The sequence below is a fragment of the Nothobranchius furzeri genome, chromosome 4 (genome assembly GCF_043380555.1).
Source record: "Nothobranchius furzeri strain GRZ-AD chromosome 4, NfurGRZ-RIMD1, whole genome shotgun sequence".
In the NCBI taxonomy this organism is placed as follows: Eukaryota; Metazoa; Chordata; class Actinopteri; order Cyprinodontiformes; family Nothobranchiidae; genus Nothobranchius; species Nothobranchius furzeri.
The window spans coordinates 17,562,034-17,574,004 of NC_091744.1; positions in this window are offsets into that span (position 1 = coordinate 17,562,034).

Sequence of the window (11,971 nt, forward strand, 5' to 3'; positions counted from 1 at the left end):
GAAGTCGGCTGAAGGCAGAAAAACTTATTACGATAAGAAAGCCTCACATTCGAACTCGAGGTGGGGGATGAGGCCTGGTACTACATTTTCGCTCCCAAAACGGGTGGTAATAAGGGGAAGCTGGCTAAGAAACTTTTGCCCAAATGGTCGGGTCCATACCTGATAACAGATAAGATCTCTCCGGTCGTGTATCGGATCAAGATCACCGGCAAAAACAGGGCGCCCATCTACAAATGGGTACACAGGGACCATATCAAACTGCACAAGGGTTCCGCAGATTTGGCCGATGACAACAACAATCTACCGACTTCAAAAGGGGGGTGAAAAATACGTCCCGTTGGTTCGACAGATTTCTATCTCTGGTTACACAAATTTGTTTGTTTGTGAGTGTGCATGGTTGTCTTTCATGTTATACATCACGTGCAGACTTAGGGTGTGTTGAGACGGACGTGCTATGGGCTCCTGGAGTCCGGTAAACGGCCAGGTAACAGTAAGTGGGTTAGGCCACATAGTACTGTTGTCCAAAATTTTGTTTTTTTCTCTTTACTAATCACAATTCCTTATGGGTACATTCACATGAAGGGATTACTAACTACTGATTTACATTTTAGTACTGATTTACATTTCTGATTTTTTTTATAGTAACTTTGAAGTTGATTTAAAAGTGATTGCTATGATTATCCAGTTGATTTATCTTATGGGCCATGACCAATTTTGCCCCTATCCTGACAGCATGTATTTCCAGTGAGGATTCACTGATACCAGATAGGGTTCTTTCATTTTCTGCTTTTCGCATCATCCTTTTTGCATCTCACACAGAGAAGGTTGCATCCATTTCTTCACTTAATGGGTAATTCACATAAAACTTACACATAGTACAACAGGTACTCATAGAGTTAGGTTTTTATTTCTTTGATGACATGAAATGCCATTTTGTCGTGTCTACATTGAAGTGCCTGCACTGTGCTCTCTCTCCTCTGCTGAGCTCGTGAGGATCCTGCTTCCTGGGGGTGGATTCGTGACTCGTCATCTGCATCGACTACTCCTGGGTGGTGCTCCAGCTCGTTGGCCTTGGACGACCGTGGTTCCGGCATGGCTGCTGGGACACCTCTTTCGTTGGGATTCCTGTCTACTACTCTTCCCTTTGTGTGGATTACGATAAGTACTGTTGCAAAGTTCAATTTTTATTTGGAATATTACCCTGCCAGTGGATGCAAAGTTCAATTTTTTATTTGGAATATTACCCTGCCAGTGGATACAAAGGTCAATCTTATATTTGGAATAATTACATGCTCGTGGATATACACAAGATTTGCTCCTGCTTTGCTTTTTTTGCCCGTGAGGATATAATGCTGCTGTTGCTTCAATTGGGGCTTCCCTGGGGAATAGTTAATAACCTGCTGACTTGTGTTCTTCCTGAGGAGTGTGCGAGACTGTTCTTCGGCGTGGGGTTCGTACCTCACCACAGTTGGCTGTTCCAGTGGGATCGCATCCTGTCGGTTGTGAGGATTCTTCATAACTTGGGTTTGTTCAACGACCAAGTGGTCTCTTGCAGGACCACATTGACCTTGAAAAGGGGGGATGTGTAGCGTTAGGAAGTTTATAATGGTCTGCCTTAACAGCTGCCCCTTCACACAGTAACATCGCCAAGGTTGGACGCTTGGTTCAGTATGTTTACATTCCAGGAGAAGAGACAGAATAACAGAAGAAGAACGCTTTTCATTAATTAATCAAAGTACTTTATTTGTGATAAGTTAATCAAAGTATATGTTGATCATTAATAATCAGGTGAATGATCTGTGAAATAAAGATGTCATGAGTTATGTGTTTAAATGAATAAACAGGGCTGCACCAGACAGACTGATATGCATTACCGTGGAAACGCATGACACATTGTTTTCAACCAATCAGAACTTTCGTCTGTGGTAGGGCAGAATCTGGTTTGTTTATGAAAGTAGTCCAATCCGGTTTACTAAGATTCATAAACAACTGGGAGATATAAAAAGAAGGCAACGCCATTTTAAGTCAGTTCCACGTTGACATCAGCTCTGTTCGATCCGAGCTCAAAGGAGTTACATCATACTCTCAACATTGTTTTCAACCAGCTCTCAATCCATCAGCGCAAAGAGGAATACAGGCTGGCCATCTGTATTTCCTGTTTTAAGCTGAGAACTGTTCAAGCTGGAGATTTCCGTCGTTTGTACCGACGAGACTACGTTCTTTCAAAATAAGAGTGAACTTGCTGACGCCTGCCGACTACTACCGGAGTCATCCTCAGACGGGCGTTGTGTGCTGTGACCGCTGTTTCAACCAGCTCCAGTACAACCGAGGTCTTGGAACCTGGCAATTCCTGATCTACACGGGAGACTCCATCTACGGTAAGGCAATATGGCGGCTCATGTCATCAGCTTCTGAAGCCTCGTGGTAGCCTAGTCATAACAACCAGATTTGCTACGTCAGCCTAGAGATTCTGAACAAAACACACACACACACACCAACACGAAACATCTTAATCCATATGCATTCATCATTGAGATAGTCCTGGTAGATTGTAAGAATTCATAATTATAGAAATTAAAGATTCTTAAACAATCCCAACTCTCTCTCTTTTCTTGTCTCTCAGTCAATACAGAGTGTTTAAGTAAACTCCCTGATGATAAAAACAACCACTTCTGATTGATTACTTAGATTGTATAAATATACAAAATCAGATAATTAAATTATCTAATTACAGTATATAAACATACAACTTCAAATCACAACACTGACAATAACAAATAGTCCAGCTGTGGCCTTCTTCCTGCCAATATGGCGCTGTTTCGATTTGAACTGTTGCATGCCGGGAGAAGTGACGTCAACTCTCGGAGCTCTATAGAGATGGAACGCTAGGCCATGTTTACAAAAGATTGACCCCAGAGGAAGCAGATAAATTGCAAACAAAAGAGGACCAAGGATGGATCCCTGCAGGACCCCCCAGCGGAGCCCCTCCCAAGAAAGTTTGCGGTTCTCCCTATGTCCTGCGTGTCATTTCAACATTCAACGTCTCAATATAAAGAGGCAACTGAAAGAAATTGAATCCTTTCACAGCACTCCTGAAATAGTCCAAAGATATTTCTTGTTTGAGAGGCATGCTGCATTTTTGAATGTGAATTAAATCAACACAAAGAAAAAAGAGGTTATACCGTGAATCCTCTAATAAAGGCCCGGGCCTGTATTTGACTCAAGCTCATCAAGCTGCAGGCCTTTATTGGAAGGAGGGCCAGTATTAGAGGCAGGCCTCTATTTCTATTTGAGCAAAATGAACTAATGGTTCGCTGGAGTTTTTGACAATTAAAATTGCGCCCACATTTTCAAAGTTTAACACATTTCTTTTAACAACGGTAGTTTCTGCTTCAGCCCTCCCCCTGCTTCAGCCATCTCCCCCCTCCCCCTGCTTCAGCCCTCTCCCCCCTCCCCCTGCGCAGCAGCCGCAAACTCACTGATGCGCCTGCAGCCTCTCGGAGTTCCTGCTGCTCTAAACATTAAAATAATTATTTCATTTTCTGTACCTCACTTCTGATTACCTTCAGTGGTGTCTGTTTGTTGCAACCACCAGGTACGAAAACTAACTTGTTTTTATTTGACTATTTTTCTGTCCTGCCTGTTTATTATCTTCCTGCATCTCCTCTCAATCCTAAAGAGAAACTGCTACCTGGGTTCATATATATTCACCTCATGAGTTACCTTTGAACTCCAGTTCTAAAAGATCTACCGACCGCAAAAAAAGCGGAGCGCTCGCTGTTTGGCGGCCGTATCAGTGATCAGTGCGTCGGAGGACAAGGTGATGCATGCAGCGCCCCGCTCCACAGCAGCGAAACGTATCAGGCGCAAATAAAAGACAGAAAACATTAAAGGAAATGAACTGACATGAACGATCGCATGTTAAATTAGTTTTTGAGGTGGCGACACCTGATTGTTACTGTGGCCGTGCTCAGGAGGCAGTTCTACCGACCGCGAAAACAGCGGAGCGCTCCTTGCTTGCCGGCCGCATCAGTGATCTGTGCGTCGGAGGACAAGGTGAAGCGCCCCGCTCCACAGCAGCGATACACATCAGGCGCAAATAAAAGACAGAAAACATTAAAGGAAATGAACCGACATGAACGATCGCGTGTCAGTACCTACGGTCTGGCACAGCGTGTTGCCCCCCCCCCCCCCGAGCGCAGGACCTTGTCACCTGCTGATAGCAGGCTGCTGTCTTTTCCGAGGGCTGCATCTTGCCGGTCATTATCACGTGACAGCGACTAGTCGACGACAGGCATAAAAAGTCACTATAGTGAAGTTGACTAGTTCATACACCCCCTACTGCTGCTCTCCAGAGTGTTCTGCAGCATAATCAGCACGTTCTCTTTGAACTTGAAATTGTAATGGCCTGGCTGGGGTTGTAAGCCAGGTGCATTCTGGGTATTGTGTTATATGTGTTTCCTATCGTTCTGCTCGTTCCTATGTGTTGATTTGCGTGTTGTGTGAGTGTTATGTAAGCCACAGGGAAGGTGATGTGTGTTCTGTGGAGCGGGTTGAATTAGCATGGTTAACTGACACCGTGACTCTGTGTGGTAGGAGCGTGATAGAGGATCGTGTCTGTAGCGTTACAAAGCGTTGAAGAAAAAGCCTAATAAAGGTCTGTGTGAACCTCTACTGCCTCCTGCTGGTTGATTTGGGGACTATAACCCTGCCGCTGAGACGCTCGTACTTGCTTATTACCACATTCCACCCGGCCACAATAAGAGACCGGCCATTATTCACCTCCACTGACTCCGACACCGGCCAAAATTGGAGACCCGGCCTTTAATTGAATACCGGCCTTTATTAGAGGATTTAAGGGTGTACAAATTTGTGCATATGTTCCTTGTAACTTAAATGCTTTCTGTTCAGCTCTGCTGAAGATGCAGGGAGCTACATCAAAGACCTACTGAGCAAAAAAGAGAAACATTTGTTCATCGTAAATGAGACAACTAAGATTTCGTTTCAATAAATGGCATGGCCCAGTACAGTAGTTTGGAATAGTCCAGTTTAAAGCTGGAATCCGTAGTATTCCCCTGTTTCAGGAATTATGTAGGACCTTTTAGAAGTGATGGTATAAGTGCAAAAGTGATAGTCTTGTATATTATATAATGTGGTCAATGGATAATTTTTTTACTAAGACCATCCCCCATTCCATAGAGCCCCATGCAATTTGAACTGACTGCCGTTCAGCATTAACCAATAGTGTTGCCCATCTTTTTCATTGTACATGATGTCACCACAAAAAAACAGCGAAACATACTTTGCAGCAATTAACCACAGTTATAGCGGACAACGGGTTCCTTTCCTTTTTTTCTCCATGTCCTGTCCGGCTGTAAAGCAATCAGAATTAATCTCTGGGCATCGAAGACAAACCTTACAGTTTTACTCTGACAGGTAGAGCATAATTGCCCACCTGATATAATAATATAATCAAAACTTTATTATTAATCTTACTGTCACTCTTCTGTTTAAGTGTATTAAAAGCCTAAAATTCTGACTAATTAATGAGCATCAGACCCACGTGACCGCAGCATCAGACCCACGTGACCTCAGAGCTAGCTCAGTGGAAAGGCCTCAGTAGGCTCAGTCTGAGCCTCGGTCTCGCCTAAAAACTGTTCCGCGATTGTCAGTCTGAACTTACACTAGTAGTTGTAGCGTTTGTGTATTATTTTCTGGATATTATTTGTGCAATTGTTGGACAAAATGACTTGCTGTGGCATCAAATGCACCAATAGAGCACCCAAGGAGTCTCCTCTTCATTTTTTTCGGTAAGTAAAATTATATTTATGTATTTTAGGTCACTTCCGCTTTTGCACTAGCTGAGCTTATCAAAGTAGTTGGCTACCTACCATTTTAGCATGTACTGTTTAACCATGAAATTTAGATGTAATACGGTAAAATAATTAATAGGGTATTTGTCGATGGGTATAAAACCCAGTGCATTTAACATAAAAATGGGCTGAAATATGACATGTTGGTGGAGCTCTCGGAGGGAGACTTCTGTGTTCCATCCTTCCACCCGGTTCAATTCAATTCAATTTTATTTATATAGCGCCAAATCACGACAAGAGTTGTCTCAAGGCACTTCACATAATAAACGTTCCAATTCAGGTCAGTTCATTAAGCCAATAAGAAATAATGTTTCCTATATAAGGAACCCAGCAAATTGCATCAAGTCAGTGTCAGTGACTTTACAGCAATCCTCATACTAAGCAAGCATAAAGCGACAGTGGAGAGGAAAACTCCCTTTTAACAGGAAGAAACCTCCAGAGAATCCTGGCTCAGTATAAGCAGCCATCCTCCACGACTCACTGGGGATCAAGAAGACAGAGCAGACACGCACGCACACACACGCACGCACGCACGCACGCACGCACTCACTCACTCACTCACTCACTCACTCACTCACTCACTCACTCACTCACTCACTCACACACACACACACACACACACACACAAAGTAATGTGTCTATAGTTATATTGTGATTTCTTGGTAAATATTCTATTTGGTGAGAGATAAACTTTATTGTATTTATCCTAGTGGATCTATAATTAAACGAGTAAACTAGTAGTAGCACATCCAATGTCAAGGAAAGCAAAAAGTTATTATCAGGGGAGGGACAATGTTTAAGTGGTTAGCAGCAGTGTGCTAGACGATGGCCCCCTCCATGAGGCCACCACAGCTCAGCAGAACATCATTGTAGCTTCTTCTGGGGAGAAAAACACTTAGAGAGAAAATAAAGTTAACAGCTGAAATTGCAGAAAATAATACAGTTAAAGAGCAGATTGTAGAAGAAAGTAGTAGAGTGTGAAATGTGGTCAGTGTATCCTCCAGCAGTCTAAGCCTATAGCAGCATAACTACAGAGATAACTCTGGATAATCTATCCTATTTAGATGGAGGCATGTTGGAGGCAGGGCAAGGGAGAGCCGTCTTTACCGACTGTACACTCCACCTCCCTCTACTCCCCCACTTGTCCAGATTTAGGCTAACATCAGATTTTAACCATAGGCCCTATCAAATAAAAATGTTTTAAGCCTAGTCTTAAAAGTAGACAAGGTGTCTGCCTCACGGACTAAAGCTGGGAGCTGGTTCCACAGGAGAGGAGCCTGATAACTAAAAGATCTGCCTCCCATCCTAATTTTAGATATTCTGGGAACCACCAGTAGACCTACAGTCTGAGAGCGAAGTGCTCGGTTAGGAACGTATGGAACAATCAGATCACTGATGTATGATGGAGCTTGATTATTAAGAGCTTTATATGTGAGAAGGAGGATCTTAAAATGTATTCTGAATTTAACAGGTAGCCAATGTAGGGAAGCTAAGACAGGAGAGATATGATCTCTCTTTTTAATTCTCATCAGAACTCTAGCTGCAGCATTTTGGACAAGCTGAAGACTTTTAAGTACATTCTGTGGACTTCCTGAGGGTAATGAATTATAGTAATCCAGTCTTGATGTAATAAATGCATGAACTAGTTTTTCAGCATCACTCCTGGAAAGGATGCTTCTAATCCTAGCAATATTCCGAAGGTGGAAAAAGGAAATCCTACAAACCTGTTTAACCTGGGAATTGAAAGACATGTCCTGATCACCATAATATGGTCACATACAGAATATTTTACTGTAATATGCAGTAAATGTACTCAATACTTGAATACCTGATGTCACGTAACCCGCTCAGGATAACCTTTGGCGTTACTAACGGCATTCTTTTTTAGATAACGGAATAATCTAATTAATGACTTTTCCCACTGTTGCAACGCCGTTACAGTCACTGGGGATGGAAGGTTGTGCGTTACTATGTGCTTGTCGAACGTTGAGCAACAGTGTGAGGCTTTCTGACCGCCACACTTCCACTGCAGCCAGGGAGAGAGAGGTGTCGGTAATGCACTTACAAACACAATTATGATTGGCCGGGTGGGCGGAGACCCTCAGTGTTCTCACTGTCTCAGTCGCTGTCTGCTGTAGACACAACAGGGCAGTGATGGGAATAACGCCGTTTAAAATAACCACATTAATAAAAAATATTTCTTTCAGTAACGAGCAAACTAATTAATTACCATCTTCTTTTAACAAAACAATCGTTTCTGTTGCTGATAAGGAAATGCGTGCGTTAAGCAGCGCGGTGTGTTGAAGCTGTCATCAGCTGATCAGGAGCTAAAGAGGTAGATGTTTTCATCCAAGCGCATCACGGCCCGTGAAGAACGAGGAAGACGTGATGAATATCTACAGTTGCAGACCGGCAGATTCGCAGCAGCAGCCGTGGCCTTCTTAGCGTGACAGCGGGACGTCCCAAAGGTCCGCTCACCTGTTCACCGCTCAGATGTCCTGATCTTCTACCTAGATCATCCAGCTGTAACCTGTTTCTGATCATGTCTTTAGTCCCTGTTATGCTCCAGGCTGTCTAGGGGGCCTGGGGTAACAATGAGGACGCATGTTCTCGTGGTAAAAGTAACAAACCAACATTTATTTACATAAAAACTCAAAACACAGATTAACAAGACACATCAGCAGCAACGCAAAACGAGTAACAACTAAACTCTCATTAACCAAATTGATACAAAAACCACGAAAGACCATCACGATTTCCCTTTTACTGAGTGATGTCTTAATAAAAGCAAGCAAAGGGGTAAAGTGTCCTTTACCCCTAAAAGGCGAACGGTTAAACACAGAGAGTTATCTCTCACCAAAGTTGTTACATAAAACTTAACAAAACAAAACCAAAAGCTGCTGAGGAGACAACAGACCAGAGAGAACCTCCCTAGCCTGCTGCTCCCTGAACTGAGGGCTGGCTGACTTTTATGCTGCTGGTCATCAGGATCAGCTGAGAGAATCTAACCGGGAGGCAATCTAGTGAGATTGGAGCCAGGTGCTGCATCTCCTCTCTCTCTCTCTCTCTCTCTCTCTCTCTCTCTCTCTCTCTCACACACACACACACACACACACACACACACACACACACACACACACACACACACACACACACACACACACACACACACACACACACACGTGGAAAAACCCAAATGGCTCTGAGCCATAACAGTTCCGCTGCAGCACTGATGCATCAGTCTCAAACGTCATGGAGCTCAGGTGTTCTTAGAACTACCTGTGTGTGTTCACCCCCCAGCTTCAGCTCTTCTGTGGTTGGGTCTGACCCAAGTTGTGCCTCTTCTAGTGTCATTTCAAAGGATTTTATTTATTTATTTAACCATTACTAGATTAGCAGCAACAGAAATGCTACTAAAAACACACAATTATGTGAAGCTGGAAAAAATAGAATACTGTCCAAAATTACATTCATTTCTGTAATTTAACTAGACTAAGAGACCATTTAAAGGCTCAGGAACCTTTACAGGTGTTTCTATTTGCAATTTTAAATTTTGTGGCAGGCCCTAAGCTTTGGAATGAGCTTCCTCTCAGCATAAGGGCCTCCACCTCTGTTGCGGTTTTTGAGGCAAGGCAGGGGTGGACATTAACTTCAAAACTAACCGGCCAGCCGGGCCGGTAACTGAATATTTACTGGCCCCGCCAAGAATCTACCGGCACCGCTGGTCAGCTGCCAAAACGAGTCAAAATAACAACTGAACCGTTTTAAATGTAATAAACCTTTATTTTGTACACATTCACAAACATAATAATGTATTCAAGTTTGAATTTGTTTGTTCCCTCAACAAAACTCGATTTTGTCGTTGCATACTTCCGGCATACAACGCAGTACATCACCAACTCCGCTTTGCTGTACTCGAGCCATTGGCTGTGTTCGAGATAAGCCAGTTCTGCGCAGATTAGACCAGTGGTGATCGGCAAGCAGTGCATGCCGGTTAGATTTGTGTCCGACTTGACGCCGACTTGCTCTGACGTCGTGCATACGTAGGCAACGATAACCTTGTGAGATCAAGGCGGCCGCAGATTTTGGAGCAAGGCGCTGCAGTTGCTCTCCCTCGGCTGAAAAACCTAGGGGATGACGGGAAACGCCTGGCTCTCACCTGATCTAAGATCTGATTGGTTCATATTTTGATCCAAACATCCGGTGGTAGAACATGAAATGCTAGTTGGTCACATGTATTCTGTAAGTCATGTTATGTTGATGATGACAACAATATAGAGAAATGTGTTTTGTGTTCTTTTGTCACGTTTCCTATGAGCACACTGAAGCTACAGCTGATAACCTTTACTTATTATTACAGTCATGTTTTCATATACAATATATGATATCCACAAGCACGTGAGGATGTGTTTCAGCTGCTAACAGGCACCAGAATTAAAATTGAAAATTGAACAAGTGTGAACGCTAACGCGATATCTTCAGCCATCATCACCCCCGAGCTACACATGTAGAGAAATCTGTCTGACTTAAACGCCGGCTTTCAGCCACTCCCCCTGCTACTTCCGTCTGCTCTCGTCTGTTTTCCAGGCGAGGCGCTGCTCAACTCAAACACGGCCATTCTCTGCGCCTCCCGTCTTCTTTAAACCGCCAAGAATCATTCCACCTATGCACACGCTTCTCTGCTTCATACCGTTTCGAACTGTCTCGCTTCTCCTCACCAGTTTTAAAGCATTTTGCTGGAGATTTCATCAAGAAATCCCATCCCTGTGGCAGCGCCATCTTTCTGCGTGCTTGTGTGTTTCTAGTGTGGTTCCACTTCGTCTTTAATAGTGAACATATAGTTCACGTGACTATAACTAATCATGCAGTACGTGGCTAGAGGCGCAGGTTCACGCGTGCGAAACAAAAACGGCAGCTTCCTGCAGGGCACAGCCATGATGTAGGTGAAAGCTGGTGTGTAAATGACAAACAAGATTTGGGCGCCACCCGGGCGGTAAGTCGTCAAGTATTTACCGCCCGACGAGAAAATTTAGCGCCATTGGCGCTCGGGCGCTTTAAAGGTCCACCCCTGCAAGGCTCAACACCTACTTTTATGATCTGTCTTTTAACCTCTCTAACTAGTTTTATTGTTTTACTTATAGCGATCTGTGTACTCACTGTATTTTTTATCTGTATCTTGTGATACAATGTTTTTATTTTCTGGACTTAAAGGAGACATAACATGAAAACCCCACTTTTTTATCCATTAACACAGTGTGTTTCACATTTTAAGTGTCTAAGCGAGCAAAAAGGCTTATATTATTCACTGGAGTTGCTATTTAGATATTTAATAATTAAGTTTTGGGCATATTTGTCCACCCGTTCAGTTTTTCACATTATCTATTACATCAGTAATTTATTTCGTCAGGATAACTACCAAATATGGTAATGGCCCTCGGCTAAACACAGAGCCAATCCGCCATTTTTTCTTCTCGCTAAGATTTTTTGTAGTCCTAATGGAAAAATGCAGAATGTCTGGTTATTTTAGCCACACACAGCTCAAAACTGTTTCTCGTTTTAAGGAAGGGTGGTGTGGCAGTATTTAAACCCAGGAGCTGATGACACTACTGCTAAAAAAACACAGAAGAAAAAGTAGTGTGTTTGTGTGTGTGTGTGTGTGTGTGTGTGTGTGTGTGTGTGTGTGTGTGTGTGTGTGTGCGCGCGCGCGGTTCGTTCGTTCTGTCTCCAGGCTAGTGGCTAAGTACTGAGGGCTTCATCTATCTAAAATGAGTCATTTCCATCTGAATGTGGCAGCGACGGGACACAGCAGCAGAGCGGTAAGCTTCATACAACTCTAAAATGTCGACAAACTTTACTTTAGATTTAAGGGCATTAGCAGCACTAAAGCGTTAGCATCCGGCTAGCACAGTATGCTAGTAAAGTTAGCACCCAGATTAATGTGGATTTGGCTGATTTTCGTGGAATAAAACGTGATTTCTGATCAACGCCTTCTTTTACACCAGATGATAACCTCCCACTGATTGTAACAGCAGAGAGCCTGTGTGTTATTCTACGTGAGTGTGATGTAATCTTAGCATCCAGTAAATAAAGTCCCATAT